This window comes from Euprymna scolopes, chromosome 15, assembly GCF_053919585.1.
Source record: "Euprymna scolopes isolate OS-2025 chromosome 15, ASM5391958v1, whole genome shotgun sequence".
Classification (NCBI taxonomy): domain Eukaryota; kingdom Metazoa; phylum Mollusca; class Cephalopoda; order Sepiida; family Sepiolidae; genus Euprymna; species Euprymna scolopes.
Genome location: NC_136496.1, coordinates 6,166,570 through 6,186,236, shown reverse-complemented (window position 1 = coordinate 6,186,236; position 19,667 = coordinate 6,166,570). Strand labels below are relative to the sequence as shown.

Below are 19,667 nucleotides of genomic sequence, written 5' to 3'. Positions count from 1 at the left end.
AGAATTATTATTATACGATAATAATAATTAACGTAAACGATTTGCGCATGTTCATTCTTGAAAGAGTTGAGAAACAGATAAAACTCCGATGACCCTACGTACCAATTTTTTTTTAATTTTGACCCGTTAGCAGAATTCTTTTATGGGTGAAAACCGATTAACAAGTTTTCCATTTGTCTGGATACCCTAAATACTTAAATTTAAGCCTGTAGATCAAAAATTCGTTGAATAAGCAGGTTGAGAGTTGTCTTCACACACACACACACACACACACACACACACACATATATATATATATATATATATACACATATAGATATATAGATATATATATATATATATATATATATATATATATATATATATATATATATATATATATATATATATATATATATATTCTCTTCATTCTATCTTCATCTATAAATGAGTTCTGTCGTGTGACTCTCACTTCGGTAAGCCATATATCATTTCCGAATTATCCTTTTCACTGGTTCGCATTATTTGATTGCAAGATAGAATTAGTTCTAAGCTGAATTCACTCAGACATTTTTTCAAACATTTCGAATTAAAAAAGAAAAATCTTCTTTTCAGACCTATTTGATTTTCACGCTATTTTATTTTCATTTTTTTTTTATTCATTTATTTATTTATTTTCAATTACACGCTCCTTTTAAAATTGATTCTTTTGAATAATTTTGTAAAAATAAGAAGTAATAAAATAAACTTATCTTGGACGTTTTCGTTAAATTCACGCTAGAGTTAATTTGTTTAAGTTCACAAACTTTGCGGATTATTTATTTATTTATTTATTTACAAGCGCGAAATTAGAGGAAAACATTTCTTGTTGATTTCCAAATTATGTACATATCAAAAAGTTAAAGTCGCTTGAAAAAAAATAAATAAATAAATAAACGCGTCGTCTTGGTTACAAGTAATACTAAAATTTCAAATGAGCTTCTGCTGCTGTTTGTGTTTGTGCTGTTGTTTCTATGATTGTTGCTGTTCTTACTGTTGGAGGTGATGCTGGTGGATTTGTTGTTAGTGGTAGGTGATGTATTTGTTGCGGTCGGTGGTGTATTAGATGTTGCTGGTGGTGTATTTGTTGCAGTCGGTGGTGTATTGGTTGTTTGTGGTAGTGCATTTCTTGTTGGTGGTTGTGCATTCGATAGTAATAGGGGTGTACTTGCTGTTGTTGGTGGTGCATTTGTTGTTGGTGATGGTTCATTTGTTGGAGTGGGTGGTGGTGTATTTTTTGTTGATGCAGATATATCTGTTGGTAGTGGTTTATTTGTTGGTGGTGGTTTATTTTTTTATGGTGGTGCATTTTTGTTGCTTGTTGTGCATTTGCTGTTCGTTGTGGTGTATTTGTTGGTAGTGGTAATGCATTTATTGTTGGTGTTGGTGTTTTTCTTTGGTAATGTATTTGCTATTGGTGGTGATGCATTTGTTGTTGGTTGGTGTGTGTGTGTTTTTTTTGTGGGGCTGGTGTATTTACTGTTGGGTGGTGGTGGTGGTGTATTTGCTGTTGCTGATGGAGTATTTGTTGGTGGTGGTGGTGCATTTGTTTTTGGTGTCGTTGTTGTATTTGCTATTGTTGTATCTCTTGTATCTGTTGTTGGTGGCGTTGCTGTGGCTTCTGTCGTTATTGCTACTGTTGTTGTTGAATTTATTGCTGTTTTTGTTATAATTACTGTTTATATTTGTTGTTACTGTTGTCGTTTGTGCTACTGCAGATGCTGTGGGTTTTTATGTTGCTATTGTTGTACTTGATGTATTTGTTATTGTTGTTATTGTATTTGTTCCATTATTGTTTTTGCTGTGGCTGTTGTTGCGGTTGTGTTGTTGTATATTTGTTGTTCTGCAGTGGTCATTGTTGTTGCCGTTTGTATTTTTCTTTGTTAGGCATCATTCGTGATGATTTGTTGGCATTTATTTACCCGATACGTTTCTATTTAGAATTCTTTCTAGAAAGATATCGGTTATTTACGGGAAGGACCACGTTAATGTTGTCAGCGTCCTTAAGTGAAAATGTTACGGTGGAATGTATTGGATTTGAACTTGGTATATCCATGTTGTCAGTTCGTATTATTATCACCGTCACGTCTTGTTATTGTTGTTGTTGTTGTTGTTGTTGTTGTTGTTGTTGTTTGTGTTGAGCATCGTTCATAATGATGATGTTGCTGCACATTTTCCACAGACGACTATAGAATGACGGGTTTTTTATTGACAGAAACCTCTATTTCTTTCTCTGTATGTAGTTGTCTCATTGGATAGTGACGTCTAGTTGTAAAATTGGTCATAGTGGTGATGTATAGCCAAAGTTTCTCTCTTCTTGAAGCCACATTAATGTAACGTCAAAAAAATGCAAATACTTGGTAAAATTTAGTTTTAAATGACATTTTTCTAGAGATAAAGGCTCAATCCTCAGTGCAGGCGATACTAAAAATGCAATTGCGAATTATTTCAGACTTCTGTCCGGTTTCGGCTGAAAGAATGAGAGTATTCTATCCCCGTGGATTAAATAATGGGTTGCATTCGAAAGTTTCCTGAATTCAACTGAGATTCCCGAGTTCAACAAGATACACCTGAAGAAGGTCGGAGGTTAGATCGACCGAAACGTTGTGAAAATAACACTCAAGATGAGAATAGTAGTCCGAATAATCCAAATAATAAAAAATAATTCTACATGATTTTTTATTTGTTATGATTTTTAACTTAAGAAATGATCGACGCTGACGACAGAGGTATCGAAGCATGTTTTTACTTTGATTATTCCTACAGTATCTAGACATGAGTATTCATTTTTTTTTTTTTTTTTTTGCGAACTGTTATCTTCACCACGTTTCGGCCAACTTCAGGTGGGTAACCGCAACGGAATAGGAATGCTGAGTCTTGTAACTGCATCTTCAGTAATTACTACCTTCCATAGTTGTTGTTGTCTCACCAGGTTTTGGCCAACTAAACATCTGGCCTCCTTTTGGTAGGATTGAAACCGCTATGTTCAGACAATGCTAACCTGGGACCGTAGCGATTCAACACCTCTATCCATGGGCCCTGAAGGGCAATCACGGTTGAATTTTGTATGGTCTTACAAATCCAATTTTGTTTTCTTATTTGGTGTTTCATTGCCAGGTCCGTACAGAATGGTATTTATTATATACTAGCGGGGGGGGTACCCGGCGTTTCCCGAGTGTTTGTAGGTGTGTGTGGTTGTTAATGAAAAGCTAAGAATAAGCGAAGTAAAAAAAGAAAACATAAAAACGAAGCGGGGTAGGGGTACCCGGGGGTAGGGGAATCAAAACATCGAAAAAAAAAACTAACGTAAGGCAAACGAACGATGTTAAATGTAAAAATCGAAAAAAAAAACAGAAAAACGAACGTTAAAGCCAAAAAAAAAAACACGTGAAAAATGGCTTAAATAAGCCTGTTTCGATATTAAAATTTAAAAAATCGGTGGGTACCCGGGTGTTTTGGGGTGTGTGTGGTCGCTCGGGGTGGAGGTGTTAATGAAAACCTAAGAATAAGCGAAGTAAAAAAAAAACAGAAAAACGAATGTTACGTGAAAAATGGCTTAAATAACCCTGCTTCAATATTTAAATTTAAAAAATCGAAAAAAAAAAGACATCTCACACCACGATTCGAACCCAAAACGTTTAGATAATGACCCAACGCTCTAACCAACTGAGCTAACACGACGTACATGAAATTCAGTCAGTTCTTTAAACTAAATCAGGTCATGACATCATCTGACGCATACGTAGAACCGGTCGTCGTCATGAGAGGATGGTTTTTGTTGACACCCTCCCCGTAGAAAATTGTTGATTTCAGGGTGAAAAATATTAACGTTTTTGGCCAATTTTTCGATATTTTTCGGGCGAAGGATGGAGCTTCAATATGATACCAAGTATGTGAATTGTTGTTCTGTCTGTCGAAAGTTTTTAGCGGACATATAAACACACATACATACATACAAACACACATTTTCGCTTATATAGAGAGAGAAATTATTTATTGAGGATACAGTCACAACACTTAGCATTCCTATCCTGTCGTGGTTAACCACCTGGAAAAGGCTAGAGGATAAATTGGCGGAAACATTGTGAAACAACAACTATAAAGACAATAATTTTTGTTTCATCCAATGCCAGGTGAAACGTGAACAAATTCCGATTGCAAGAGTTCTTGGTCGGTGATTGCAGCTCAGTTCCTGCCAGACCGGTTTCCTCTTCAATAATGGATTTCAGTGTTACACATGGATGTTCAACTCTCCTTTTTGCGTCTGGAGTCCAAAGTAGGAACTTTTCTGCCGGTTCATCATGGCAACTAATATGATCGGCAAGTGCTAGACGTCTCTGTCTCACAATATTGGAAAACCGAGGTAAGGAACCATAGAAAGACTTGTTTGATGGGTGACTTTTCCAGGATGCGTTGTAGACTAGCCGAAGCATTCTTGTATAATTACTATAGAGATGTTTTCAGCATGATACGCTTAGCGTCCATGAGCCGTGCAGAAGGATTGACTCTGCAGGCTTTGAAGACCTTCATTTTTTTTTCACGTTTTTCTTCTTTTTTTTTTTTCTTTTAGAAAAAAAACGTGAAAATAAGATGACGATAATCTGCAAAAAAATAAATACTCAAATTATGAAGCTTCATCTCAAAGGATGCCAAAAAAATAAAAAATAGAATAATATACATATAGACATGACAGAAAAGAATGGACACTAAGATAAATATTTTTCATACAAGTAATATATGCTTATTCATATTTACAGATAAGAATAGTGCTGAAATAACTTATCATATCTCATTAAAATTGCATCTAACAACATCGAAGCATGACATGAACCAAAGGAACATGAGATTTATCAGAATTTTTGCGAAGACAAATCGTGAATCAACATGAACGATGTCGTAGTCGATGCAGAATAGCAAGAAATCTTTCAATAACCTTTTTCTACTGTTAATAGAATGATCGTACAATTCACAAGAGAAGGCAAAGAATGCATAACACTCATCTAAAAGAATCTTGCGTCCTATGAAAAGAAATGTTGAAGAGTATCCTCAGTGCAAAGCCTCTGATATTACAACACAAGCAAGCGTCAGTCCCAGAACTATTGTCAGGTATCTTCCCAAGCTGGGCTACTATAGTAGAGCTGCGAGAAGGAACCCTCTTCTTTGTCCTACCAATATCAAGTGCAGAAAAGATTGGGTTCGTGAGATGGTGGAGAGACCTATGACCTTTTAGACCAATGTCATTTTCTCTGATGAGTCACGATTTGCATTATTTCCCGACAGTGGAAGGGTATGCGTATGGAGGCTCCCTGAGCCAGAGTTTGACTTAAAAAGATTGCAGCCAACGTTGAAATATGAGGATTTTTTTAGTTATGTACAGGGTGCAATTTGGAGTGCTAGTCGCTCAGACCTGCTAAATATATTTCAATATTACATGATGGACACCAGCCAATATTATCACTATCGTCAGCAGATCAATTCCAAGCCTAGAAGAGTCCTAGCATTAAGCACAGCAAAGGGAATGTCAACCAAATATAAGTTATTAAATTTGTGACCATTTATTTTTGATTTTGTTCTATAAATTATATGTTTATTAAAATAAACTTTTTCGATGGGTGTCTATTCTTTTCTGTTATGTCTGTGTACATTATCTGGACATGTTTTTTTTTCGCATACATCAAGCAAAGAGACTTAACTGAAAACCTTTGTTTCTCAAAAACGTGACATCATGTTATATCTTGTATTGATCAACTGTGATACTATAAAGTGGCCCTGGGGTGGATTTGAGCCACTAAGTGCTAAGAGGGGGGATAGACAAAAGAAGAGGAAATAGCTTAGAATAAACAAAGAAATCGGAAATATCCTACAATAGACAAAGGAAGAGGAAATAGCTTAGAATAAACAAAGAAATCGGAAATATCCTACAATAGACAAAGGAAGAGGAAATAGCTTAGAATAAACAAAGAAATCGGAAATATCCTACAATAGACAAAGGAAGAGGAAATAGCTTAGAATAAACAAAGAAATCGGAAATATCCTACAATAGACAAAGGAAGAGGAAATAGCTTAGAATAAACAAAGAAATCGGAAATATCCTACAATAGACAAAGGAAGAGGAAATAGCTTAGAATAAACAAAGAAATCGGAAATATCCTACAATAGACAAAGGAAGAGGAAATAGCTTAGAATAAACAAAGAAATCGGAAATATCCTACAATCAACCATAACAATAGAAACCTACTGATAAAACAGGGAAGAGCAGCTTCCGGTAGCCAATGTAGAGGAGACAGTGAGTTGAGATCTAGATGCGCTCGAGGGCAGATGGAGGTTGGACAGTGACAGTTGACATCTGGATGCGCTAGACGTCGGTGGAAGTTGATAACGACTACAGTGTGACATTTAGAGTTGATTGTGAAAGAGAGATAGACAAATGTAACATCGATAGAACGGGGGGAAGACACACACACACACAAGTCCAACAGTCAATTTATATGTGAACATTGGCGTTTGTGTTTTTCCTTTGTTTGTTCATATTTCTATTTTGTGAACTGCGCGTGTTCTCATCGACAGTCGCCAACGGGAAAAGGACGATCCGGCCAAAAGAAGAACAGTCGAACGAAAAATCCACGGTACACAACGTTGGGAGTCGGCGTGATGTCGAGGAGCCACACACGGGGGGGGGGGTTACACAACTATGTTTTATTTACGGAGTTTGACCTCTTGCTCCTGTCTTGCCACCCATTTTTTGTTCAACTTTGAGAACGGTTCTGTTTTACAGATCTAGGTCATCCTGACATGTACTAAGAGTGATTCTTATCAAAATTCACACTAGCTAAATTAATCACTACTTATTGGCGTAGGGTATTTACCATGTAACAATACTTTCTACATCCTCTGTCCTCTCTTCTATTACAAATACTTTGTCGAATCTCGGTACACTGATAACTGGGAAATTGTCTCTGATCCATTCAAGCAGAATAAAAACTAGGAGGCATTACTCTTGAAAACGTCCTTTGTATTATTAAAAGGAATAATTCAATGCTGGTCTGGGGCCTACTTAGCTTTTTTGTTATTTTGTTAAAATGTTGTCACATTTTTTTTTTTTTTACATGGAAGTCACCACTTATCAAGGGCCTGAGGCCACTCGGGGATAAGGGTTATTGCATGTACAGTAATCAATGGGACAATATCGTAGTAATCGTTAGTAATGGAGATTTGATAAAGTGTCTTATTTAAGGGGGCGTTTCATCAGGAATTTGTTTATATTAAAAATGATGTTACTGCGCATCTCTGTGATTGTTTTATTTATTTATTAAATTTTTTTATCATTTTGTTCAAGTTAGGGATGGGGCATCCTACCAGATGCCAAACATTCACCCACTATCTCATATATTCCATTCGAGAGATCCTTTTAGGATTCTGACCGTTCCTTTAAGTGCAATTGTTTTAATCTCTCTTGCACTTGGTTCCCTGGGTATATTTCCCAGGTAGTTTTTCTAGTACTACAATGGAATGTGCTCCAACAAACTTGCTGCACTTGAGTCTCCTCAATGTTAATATCCCTGACCAACCTGACGATCAACAAAATCACACCCCTTCACTGTTTTACCTCCTCCAACTCTATTCTGCTCCTCTCAGTTTCCTTGCTATAACTTTTGCCCATTTTTAACAGTCTTAAAATGCTCAGTGTACATATATTAATATTGATGGTTAATGGCCAGGCAGCATTTGGTAAATTTGCTCATCCCTTGTCTGCATTTGAAGACGAACTGGTGTTTTCCAGAAACTGTTCGAATGTCCTCGATGAAGTCTGGCCTGAACATTGATGAGCAGATCCCTTTTTCTGGGGCACAGACAGAGACAGAAAGGCACAGCATACTTAATATAATCAGATTCATTTTAATTAAGAGAAAACCCAAGAATGTCCTCGATGGATTTATATTCAAACATAAAATTAACGCATGCGTGTCAGGGGTCAATACTTTGACCTTTATTTTTCTTGATATCCATAAACGATTGATGAAACTAAGTTCGAGTTGAGTATATTTGCTAATAAGACTACGTTCTATACCAGACATGTGGGAAAAATAAATGTACTATTGTGCAAGGTACTCTATCTCCTTCTCTCTCCCTCTCTTTCTCTCTCTCTCTCTCTCTCTCTCTCTCTATATATATATATATATATATATATATATTAGGTAAGGTCCCACACTGTCAACCAAGTTCCAACTCCTGTCCCCTCAACAAGATGTTTCATCCCTATACTTGTTTTACAAGTACTTTAATGGAATGTGCTCTGATGAACTCGTAGAACTTGTGCCCCCTCAACCTAAACAGCCTCGACCAACCCTACAAGCAACAAAATTCCACCCTTTCACTGTAGTCCCTCCTTCTTCTTGTTAGTCCAGTTTTTATTTAGCAATTCACAGAAATTTATTAAAAATGTGATCCTTAAAAATTAATGTTTACTAGTGATGGGACGATTCCAATATTTTTCCCAATTCCAATACAGTTACCAATTCCGTACTAAATTCCCAATTCTGATTCCTTATAAATCTCTAGATATTTAACTATAAAGTTGTTATTTTTCATGATTACCATAAAATTATGTGATAAATGTGCTTTTATTATCTCAAACGTAAAAACACACTCCCGATAGGAAGTGAGTTATACATTTTAGCTTGACTGGTAGTTTCAAATTAATAAATACTTATTTTATTATTACCACCAGCAGTGGAAGGTTTTGTTTTTAAAAAAAATCAAATGAAATGATAAATGAATTTGACATGGGAAACATTTTTTTCCTATACCGATACCAATTCTATTACCCCGAAAAGTTCTGATTTTTCCAATTCCGATTAATCGTCCCAACACTAATGTTTAAACAAAATAATATATTTAACTAAGATTTAAAAAATGATGATGTGTTCGTTATATTCTGTGATCGTTAATTAATAAGTACTGAAAATTTCATAAAAATTGGTTTCTATTTTGGATTTTGGCCAATTTTTAAATGAAAGGTCAAAAAGTTTATACATTTTGAAGGTCATTCATTCAATGAAAACAAAACAAAACAAAACGAAGCTGCGACCTTTTTATTGCAACAAAGTTTAATCAAAATAACAATTCGTCTGCATTTTTCGTCACAGTCAAATTTAGTAACATTCTATCATACATCCTTCAAATTGCAACATGCTCATCAACCATACATTTAGTCAATATCTGGTCTACTAGGCCTTCACACTCTCATAGTCATCCTTTAATGTTACGAAGTGCCGATGGCAACACATCTGCCACATTCAATTTCACGACGGTTGCTTCAATTCACTGTTTCTTGGCTTCCAACATTCGCTCAGTGTTCTTTTTGAGAAGGAGCCATTTTGAACTAACTCAGCAATTTAGATAAGCTTAACCTAGACGCCAATATCAATTTGTTATAACATATAAGGTTTAACAATTCAACTCCTAATTAACAAGTAAATACCGATACGAATTATCAGAAATGCATCACAATTAAATGTTTCAGAACGCAATTAATAATGTAATTTAAAATATCTTCTTTCTTTTTTGTAACTTTAAGAACAACGGTTCCAAATTGTGTAGACTTTAATCATTATCAAACATTGAAATATTCAAAGATCAAACAATAAAATGTTCATATACATACGTATTTATTAGTTTGACGGAGGGTGTTTATTTATTTGTTTATTTATTTTCGATCAGGTGATGTTCCGTAATGAAACGCAATTTGTGATTTTGAAACACCTCAATGCAATTGTCTAGTTGTTTAGTCCATGTGATACAATCAAGGCCATATAAAATTACCGGGATGACATAAATTAAATAAACTTTTACTTTTTAACAGTTATCGGCTCCCATTTTTATTTTAGAATGGTGATGTGTTTTTGAAAAGCCAACTAACCCAGCCCTCTTCTATGTTTCAATTTCGTTTAATGATCACTGGAGAAAGTCAATTTATGTCCTAAATAAATGAATTGGGTGGCCTGTTTGATGGGTTTACTGTGAATAGTCATGTTTAGGTTAAACTGTGATTTAGCTGTAGACATACTTTCTGTTTTCTCTTGGTTTATTTCTAATCCTATTTCCCTCGCTTTCTTTGCTAATACATTAACAAAAAATTGTAGTTTATGTGTGCATTCATTAGCAAGAGCGATGACCGTAGCATAGGATAGGTTGGAGAGGATTTGTCCACCTATAGAAAAACCGCTTTGGCAAGTCTCTTCTGTCTTAAGCATAACAGCAGCTAGTGCAACACAGAACAGGATTGCTGAAAGCATATTTCCTTGCTTGACACCCTTTTTGATGTTTACAGTGCGGCTAAACCTAAAAGTCAGTTTTTATAAAAGTCTGTGACCTGTCGTAAGGTGATTTCAGAAGATTAATGTAGTTTTTGCTAAAATTGACCAAAGTTTGTCTAATTTGATACTATCGAAAGTTTTTGTAAAATCGATAAAAAAGATGTCAAACTACTTCTCTATCCCTTCTATTTGATAAAATCAAAAGTCAAACCCTTAAATTTTTTGGCCATGTCAAACGATCAACCACTGGCATGTTAAAGTTATGCTTTGAGCGTATGTTAGAAGGCAAAAGAGGAAGAGGAAAGCCAAGGAGAAAGTGGAGAGAAAATGTTTTTGATTGGACATTTCTCAACAGTTGAGTGTCTATCAACCAACTTGCCTTGGATCGGAAGGAATGGTGAAAAATAACTCATGTGGGTTCACAATCAACACCAAGTGGAAGATGTGACTTCTGATGATGTATTTATTAATAGCAAATTAATTAATGAAACAGACAGCGGAACGTTCTGTACACAGAATAAGAATTGTTTCTGCTAAAATAAGCATACTACGCACTTCTACAAAAATCACGCAGAATAATCTCGCTTCTGCAAAAATTTGTACAGAATAAAAACGCTTCTGAAAAACTTCACCTGCGTGAAGAAAATTCACAGAGATGAAAGATCCTAGAAGATACGAAATTTGCAAAGCGAGAACACCTACCTTGAACGGATCTCTTGATTTAGTCAGTGTTTGCAGAAGCGATACACAGAACTGATCGTGACCTCTTCAAATAAAAATAAAACGTTCCAAGACGACTCCGGAAATGTAATAGCAGAAGTGCTTCAGATAATGCAAATTCCAACAGTAATGCAAAACAGCTATTTTAAAAGAGAGAGATTTGAATCCCCTACACCTTTTTTTTTTTTTTTTTTACAAGGTGGTCACCACTTATCAAGGCCCGGAAGCCACTCAAGGATAAGGGTTATTGTAAGTACAGTACGTTAGTGTGGATATTTAAAGTGTCTACTTAAGGGGGCGGTTCATCAGAAATTTGTTTATGTTGGACTTGAAGATATCCAAGTTGTAGTCAGGAGGGAAGCAGGCAGACGGAACAGAGTTCCACAGGCGTGCAGTTCTAAGAAAGAAGCTTTGTCCATGGAATCTACGTTTTGATTTAGACATAGATAAACAGTGGGGAAAGTTTTTGACGGTGGATTCAGCTAGACGGGCGTTTTTTGTAAAAGATTGGCGAGGGGAGACCAAAGATTGGAGTTTAGACGTCCAAAAGAGTGCGAAATAAAAATGAGCCCCCTCACTCAAAAAAAAAAAAACATCTTTCCTTGCATGGATGGAACTTTTTCAATAGCAAATTCAATCTCCCACCCCAATGCAAAAAATTGAAAGCGAGGCTGATCCATGATCTAATAGAGAAGACGGCAGCCATCTTGACTGTGAAATTTTAAAAGTTTGTAAAAACAATATTTTAGATGAAAGAGAAAGAGGTGGGTGGTTTATTTTAATGCATCTAAAACCAAGCTTCTATCTTTACATCATCAACACTCTGATCCGCATCTGGCATCAATTGAAATGAATGGCTCTCGTCTTGAGGAGCCTCCATGCTTTGACAAGCTTCTGGGTCTGACCTTATTCCTGATCTGAAATGAAACATGTGTTAACGAGCATCTCTCCCCCCTCTCTGGCTTTCTTACTCTTTCTATTTTCTCTCTCTGTGTCTCTATAAGAGAACAGAGAGAGAGAGAGAGAGAGAGAGAGAGAGAGAGAGAGAGAGAGGTGAGTAAACGTGGAGGTAGACACGTTTACCAGAACCAAAGGTCAGCTGACCAAATTACGTATGTGTGACGTGGTTGGCTAGATCTGTGAGATTTGATTTGAGCTTTGAAGAAGACGGGCGTTTTTCCGTGGTCTCCCCCTCTTAACTGGGGAGGGGGGAGACTAACGCTGACGTGTGTGAAGAAGAGCCCACACAAGCGATTTCACTTCCACTTCTGCAGAACCTCTGGGGAAAGTGAAATAAAAAACTATAAAACCATTTCATCGTCTTGGAGTGATAAATCTTCGTCAAACAGGTATCAAGTCTCCCTCCAGGATGAGAAATTTCCAGATTGTTCGTTTTGAAGAAGCAGAGGTAGGTTCAGAAATTACATGTCACACACACGATTCCCTTTATGATAATCAAACACACAACCATTTATATTAGAGACAATCACACGGAATCTTTGATGTTATATAGTGTATACACCCAAACGTAAAATGTGCCCCTAAATGAAGAACTCTATATAACATATTCAAATGTAATGAAAGCTCAATTTGGTACCCCTCAAGGATAACCTCGATGATAACGAATATATAACACATGTACATCAAGTCTAGTTCCAAGATCGCTGGGAAAATGGTGGGATTCGTCTACCGCTTCACAAGATATCACTGCTGATGCAATTCTCTACCTATATAAAAGCCAGGAACGTCTAAGGATAGGGTACTGTTGCCACATCTGGGCAGGAGCTGTTAAAGAGGACTTCCCCTGCCTTGACAGAGTTCAAAATAGACTTTGTAGCTTAGTGAGGGATGCCCTTTTCTCTTTCTCTGCTTTATTGTTATTTCCCTGGCAAGTGCTCGTCTGAGCTCCTATCTATGCCCCTCCCCTCGCCACACTTTCATGAAAAACATGCGTCTAGCTGAAACCAGTATCAATAATTCCCCCCCACTCTTTATCTGTGCCTAAACGTAAACAAAGATTCCATGAACAAAGTTTCTTTCTTAGAACTACACGCCTGTGAAATTCTCTTTAATTTCTCTGCTTTCCAGTTGACTACAATCTTCAATCTTCAAGTCCAACATAAACAAGTTCTTGATAAGCCATCTCCTTAAATCATCCAATTTACCAAATTTCCACTACTAATGATTACTACGATATTATCCCATTGACTACTGTACACTCATTAACCCTTATCCTCGAGTTCTATTCGGGCCTTGATAAGTGGTGACTCTTTTTTGTAGCAAAATTATAATCGCAAGAAATATTTCTACTTTTTTTTTTAAATTACAGATTTCGCACAATTTTTATATGCAAGATTTTAATAATTTCCTTGCTTGCAAGAATGTGAAACTTTTGGCGTAACACATTTTTTATATAATATTGAACAATAATTTTAAAAAATTAATTAAAAAACAGGAACATAGAAAAATAATTAAATTAAAAACTGGAAAAATTTATACAAACGTTCAGAATAGGAATGTACGGGAGCACGTCTGGGGAAAAAAGATTATCACACCCCTTCCTCCCTTTTAATTACATGACGTCATTTTTACAGTCTTTAGACTGGCTGAAATTTTGGGCCTCCATATAGTCCGTGTTTAGAAAAACTTTAGTTCACTGTAGGCAGCGCCAAAACTGGGGGGGGGGGCAGGTCAGTACTTTTTGACGGACCGTTTTTTCAAAAATCTACCAAAAATCAGATAATTATCCTATCAATACGAAATTTTCAGCGATTATTAGGAGAAGAATGAACTTTATAACAGTGTACTTATTTTTCATAAACGATATTTATATATATATTTTTTCTTTGCTTACCAAACCCCCCTTGTTTTGAAGTGGGAACAAATATGCTTAAAATAATCATCTGAAACTGAACACAAGATATTGTGTTGTTGTAAGGGACAGAATTATAGATTTAAAAAAAAAAAAAAAAATTGTTTGCATACCTTATTTTGACGTCTGAATATCAGAACTTCGATTGTGTTTAATTATCCTGCTTTTGAGTTTTGAAGTGTGAAATTCAGTGAATATGTTAAGTAAAATAATTAATTTAAGTTAAGCAAAACAAAAAAAAAATTTTTTTAATATTTATACGAAAAAAGCCATTTTAAAATTTTTGATAAATAAATTAACAATTTTTTTTTAGCGAGCCGAATAATGCATGACCATTATTAAACAGGACATGCTTTGAAGAATCGATACAAAAAAAAAATCGATAAATATTGTGCCCTTTGTGTTAAAAATAACATCATTTTTTTTTATCCCATTTGAAAACGTTTGCCGTCTTTTGGCTACGGTGGACCAAACGCGCTGAAATAATTTTTTTTTATTCTGCTTTAAATTCCCCCCCCCCATTTTGGGGAGCCTGGCCCCCACACACATACACATTAAAAACCAAACTCATACAAACGGTCACCCATCTGGTACTGGCCAGTCTCAGCTTAATAATACATTGAAATTTTCGTCACTGAAAAATAAGTTTTTTTGGCCTGTTTGATCTTCCATAGTTTTCTTTTTATCAAACGCAAACATAAACAGTGTCGATTTAGAGTCTAAATCGACGCGAAATAACTGGTTACCTATATGAATAAGTGGAATTATTTGAAATCCAGGTACTTATATTATAATATTTTTGCATATTTTCTTAGAAAATCATCCTAAATCTTAGTTAGACAATAAATAAATAAATTAATTATTTCAAAAACCCTTTTTTTTTTAATATTTAAGTACGTTTTTTGTGCAAGACAAAAAATGTCAATTGTTAACTTTTTGGGAAAATTTAACATTTAAAATTTAATTAAAAATAGTAGAAAAAGTTTTACATTATTCTGTTTTCTATATGATAAAATTCAGGGTTTATCTTTCTGGAAAAAAAAAAGTTACTCAGAAATAATGGATTTTAATAAATGTAATTTCGTTTTAAAAACAACAACAACTTGATTTTGCGGCCATTTTTGGCGGTGCCTAGTTCACTGCGTTTTGCGAACAGCAGAATCACTCGGGTTTTGGGCTAATTAATTTATGTTTTGTGCAAACAAGGTGTTTTTTATCATTGTTATTTAATTCAATACCTTAGGAATTTGCTAATTATCTTTGAAATAGACCCAGAAAACTAATATTTATCTTTTAAAGGATTTTTACAATGGATTTATTTAACTTCAAAATTTAGCTGAATTAAGTAACTCGCCGTGAAAACATTTTTCATTACTTTTTTTTTTTTTTTTCACATGTACAAATATTTTTTTCCCCTTTTGGAAATTAAGTTTAGTTCTTTAATCTTTCATATACAATCAAAAAGTAATCGGAAACCTACAAAAAACTGATGATAAATCGGCTTTCAAAACTAGGTTCCCCTATCGTTGTCCGCCCATTTTTGCCCGTACCTACTTATTATCCACTCAGGCTTGGATCTAGAGAAACAACTCCAGCTTCGCCTTTATAGTTACAGCAGACGCTGCCGTGCACAAGACTAGGTGCAAAATGTCATTGTCTCATTAAACAGAAGGTGCCATCGGTATTAGAAAATGAAAAAAAAACAAAAAAAAACGACAAGACAATCGGGATGAGTTACCTATCAGAGTATTCAAGGAGAATAACTCTGCCGAATCCCAGGATCATAATATTCAAGGGAAATAACTCTGCACATTGCTAAATGAATTTTTTTTTTTTTTTTTTAATTATATTTTCACCCCAAACAAGGTACATTGCCATTTTGATGTAAGGGGCTACTATCATGACATAAGCTACAGGGGTACTATGTGGGGATTTGGGTAGTAAGATGTCGGTTCACATTACACTTGAACTTCTGCATGTCAGTACAGTTGGGGAAGCAGGAACCCGGAAAGGAATTCCAAAGTCTAGCGGTTCTGGAAAAGAAACTACTGGAGTAGAAGGCTCTCTTACATCTAGGGATCTCAACTGTGAAGGGGTGGGATTTTGCTGCTTGTCGGGTTTGTCAGGGGTATTTACGTCGAGGGGGTACGAGTGCTTGCAGCTCGGAGCATTCACCGTTAAAGTACTTGTAGAACAGGCAGAGGGATGCTACATTTCATCGATGGGACAGAGGCTGAAGCTTAGATGACAGTTCAGGACCTATCAGATTGGCGACTCCCTTTTGAACCTTGTCTAAGAGTGAGAGACTAGTAGCAGTAACCATACATGGGCGAATGGTGGCCTTATAGAGGTACAGGTACTTTCGGGCGTTAGTAGCTTTCTAGCACGGTAGAGAGAGCCTACCTTTTTCGCAGCGATCCTGGCAATGCTCTCAATGTAATTGTTCCAACTCATGTTTCCTGCGAACGTTAGGCCGAGGAGTTTAAAAGATGTACTTTCAGATAAGGAGTCTTTGGCTATAGCTATTGATGGTAGAATTTTCTCCCTTATAAAAAAAAATGCATATATTTTTTTATGTTTTTAACAAATTATAGTATGTATCGGTTAGGAAAAATAGTTTTTAACTATGCAAACAAAAAGTTTGCATTTTTGAATTGCATTTCATTTTAAATATATACGAATCAGGAAAATTGTGGATATTTGTATACTTTTGCCACCGTGCTGAAATAATAACGTTATTATTTTGAAACCCATTCTTAACATGGCGAGGGGGGGGGGATGTTTTGTAACTATTCTGTGCTTCCAAACAATTTAATTTTAAAAAAGGGGGGGGGGGTGATATCGTGAAGCTTGAAATTAACCTGAAAAGAAAAACTATTTAAAAATAACGCGGTAGCAAAAGTGCACAAGCACCATTTTTTTTTTTTTTTTTTCTTTTTATATAAAATAAAAATGAATGTAAGAATAATATAATACCAGGCTCTGGGGGTGGGGGGGGGGGGGGGCTAGGTTTTACAAAAAATGAAAAAGCATAAAATGAAAAAAAGAATTCAAGAATCTGAAAATGTGTATAATTTGTTAAACAAATTAATTAAACATTTTTTTATCTTTAATAATAATTCCCCCAAAAAAAGAAAAAAAAAAAAAACACATCATTTTTTTTTTAGATCTTCTAACTTAGAGATAAGTAGGTGCGTGCAAAGTTAAATGTATAAACATTTTGATCTCTCCCTTCACTTCAAAATTCAAACTTTAGAAAATCAACCAATTTTAATGAAATTTTCAGAATTTATGAAATAACAATCTATATATCTATAAAAGTGAACGTGTCTGTCTGTCTGTCTGTGTGTCTGTGTGTCTGTCTGTCTGTGTACATTTCCCTATGAAATAACTCTGTCAATTTTTAGTCTATAGACTCGAAATTTGAAATACCGGGTACTGAGATTTGGGAAAATCGATGTGACGGGTGTCAGCCAGAAATTTGGCTGTTAAGGGGTCAAATTTCAACGATTTGACCTTTAAGAACTCTACCAAATTCCTCCGACAATTTTTGGTCTAGACATTTGAAATTTTAGATATAGGTTCCTTGAACCTGGATCTAACTTAATAAAGTGATTTGAGTCCGAAACAATAAATTTTAAGGGGTCATAATAGGGGTCAAAGTTTTAAAAAATTAACCATTTTTTTTTGTTTTTTTGCTTTTTTTGCACAGCATACACCTCCAAACACCCTAGCTACGCCGGGAACCCCTGCTAGTATATCTATAAAAGTGAACGTGTCTGTGGGTGTGTGTGTGTGTCTGTGTGCATTTCCCTACGCAATAACTCTGTCAATTTTTAGTCTACAGACTCGAAATTTGATATACAGGGTACTGAGATTTGGGAAAATCGATGTGATCGGTTTTTGGCCAGAAATTTGGCGATTAAGGGGTCAAAGTTCAATGATTTGACTTTTGAGAACTCTACCAAACTTCTCCGACAATTTTGGGTCTACACACTTGAACTTTTAGATATATGTTCGTTGGACATGGATCTAACTTAATAACTTGATTTGATCGCAAAACAATAAATTTTAAGGGGTCATAATAGGGGTCAAAGTTTTTAAAAAATTGACCTTTTTTTTTTTTTTTTTTTTGCTCAATATACACCTCTAAATACCCGGGCAACGCCGGGCACCCATGCTAGTTATATAATATAATTAATCCATTATTTTTTTAAACCTTAGTTAAACGTATTATTTTGTGTAAAGTAAAACAGCATACCTAAAGTTATAGTTTTAAGTACTAAAAAAAAAACCGCATAAATTTATTTTTATTTGTTTTTTAATAAAGCATCGTAAATGTTAACAGTTAAATTTTTTATATATATTTTATAAACACGAAAAAAAACCTAAAGTCTGTGTTAATGAAATCAATGTAACATCAAGAAAATTCAAATTTTCGAACTAACGATGTTATCGTTGATGTAAGCATTGCAAAAAATATTTTATGTGATATTAATAATAATAATAATAATAATAATAATAATAATAATAACAACAACAACAATAACAATAACAGTAACAATAACAGTAACAATAATAATAATAATAATAATAATTACATGAGAGATCAGCAGTTATGGAAACCCATCATGACCGTACTGTACACTCTTTAACCCTTATCCTTGAGTGGCCTCTTGGCCTTGATAATGAGTTGATACCTATGAAAAAAAAAAAGAAAAAGTCCAATGTGAACAAGCTCTAATTGAATCGTCCCCCTAAGTAATCCAAGTTACAAAATTCCCACTGTTTACTATGCTAAAATCACAATGACTAATGTGTACCTATTAACCCTTATCCTCGAGTGGCCTCTGGGCCTTGATAAGTGGTGACACCCTTGTAAAAAAATAAATAAATAATAATATTAACAACAACAACAATAACAATAATAATAATAATAATTACATGAGAGATCAGCAGTTATGGAAACCCATCATGACCATTATAGCGGAACCAGAAAACAAGCACCATTATTCCAAGATCAGTGGGCACGAGTACTAAAACTTGATAACTCATATCTCTCTGGAACCATCGTCAAGAGTGACAAAGGACCTCAAAGCTGCATAGCAGAGTTACCCAGTTGAATTAGACTGTCACAATCGCATCCATTTGAGAGCCATACTAATTTCAGTGGCAAAAAGGGTTCATTTTGATATGCCTGAATCTGATACCATACAGGACACAATAAGATCAAAGAAGATTGATGATGGTGACGAAAGCACAAAACCCAACATCACCAGAACTACCCGGTGGAAGAAAATACTAGGTGACCAGAAAGCGGGTGCTCATTTTACGTTAAATTTACACTGAAAGTGATCCCCCACTTTTTGATAAAGTAATTTCTTCATATCATGAAAACTACTTATCTGACCCAGGTTTAAATGTGATATTCGTTTTCAGCACCACCGAAAACCTCCAAAGTCGTCATTTTTAAGTTTTTGGAGGAGTTGGAAAAAAAAACTTGACATTGACCTAAACTACTTATAATAATTCTGGGTACGTGCAAAATGAATGCCGATGCTTAAAATGTATAAATATTTTGACCTCTCCCTTTACTTAAAAATTCACTAAAAATCAGTAAATTAACCAATTTTAATGAAATTTTCAGTATTTATCAAATAATGATCGCGAAATATAATGAACTAATTATTTTTATTTCAATCTTAGTGAAAATGCATTATTTTGTTTAAAAAAAATACCTT

The 19,667-nt window shown here is 35.0% G+C and overlaps 1 long non-coding RNA gene across 1 annotated transcript; it reads right to left on the bottom strand.

Annotated features, from left to right (window-relative positions):
• Window positions 1-1,357: 1,357 nt before the first annotated feature.
• LOC145293716 (uncharacterized) lies at window positions 1,358-18,799 on the bottom strand. The gene is made up of 2 exons (XR_013869754.1): window positions 18,528-18,799; window positions 1,358-4,619 (listed from the first exon to the last, which is right to left on the bottom strand). It is a non-coding gene; the product is annotated as an uncharacterized LOC145293716 (long non-coding RNA).
• Between the last annotated feature and the right edge of the window lie 868 nt (window positions 18,800-19,667).